The following is a 656-nucleotide window of genomic DNA, read 5'->3' on the forward strand; positions in this document are numbered from 1 at the left end:
GAGTAAATGTTCAGAAGACTTGTGGACGGCCGAACACAAGATACCAGTACCAATGAGTTCCTCTCTGCTGCTACTACTCGTACTTATAGGAATTAAACCGCGAAAACTTCCCATGACCACAAATAGTAGGAGAGGCCACATTGGTTACCGCGGAAATTGCTGGAAAAATGTGAAAGATTTATCAAGCATGGTTAATGAATCATCCAATGCAGGGTCTCCATAGGGGTATACACTTGCCCCTACTCACGCCGTGGAAACAAAATCCACGTACTTACGGCAGGATAGATCTTATAATTCCATATGAGAATTTTGGAAACGATTGCATTAGAATTGTGATATATCTTGATGAATCTCATTAGTTTTGTTTCACGAAATTCTCAGTAAGTAATGGTGGTTAGTGGAATCAGCACCTGTTCACACATAGGTCCTGTATCTTGAGTTTGTGATCCGACGGCATAGGAGTCGAGTCATGTACAAACTACTCAACGAAGACCGTTCCTTTGTAAATATGCATTTTCAAGTATGCGCAGTCCGTGTAAGAATTCATTATTATCCTCTTAAAGCTATCAAAAGAATATGCCGTATGTGCGTGCTAAAATTAAGTTATTGTGACATTGCATCGTATGAGATAAGACACCCTGAGCTTCCGAGGAACC

This window comes from Penaeus monodon, chromosome 34, assembly GCF_015228065.2.
Source record: "Penaeus monodon isolate SGIC_2016 chromosome 34, NSTDA_Pmon_1, whole genome shotgun sequence".
Taxonomy (NCBI): Eukaryota; Metazoa; Arthropoda; class Malacostraca; order Decapoda; family Penaeidae; genus Penaeus; species Penaeus monodon.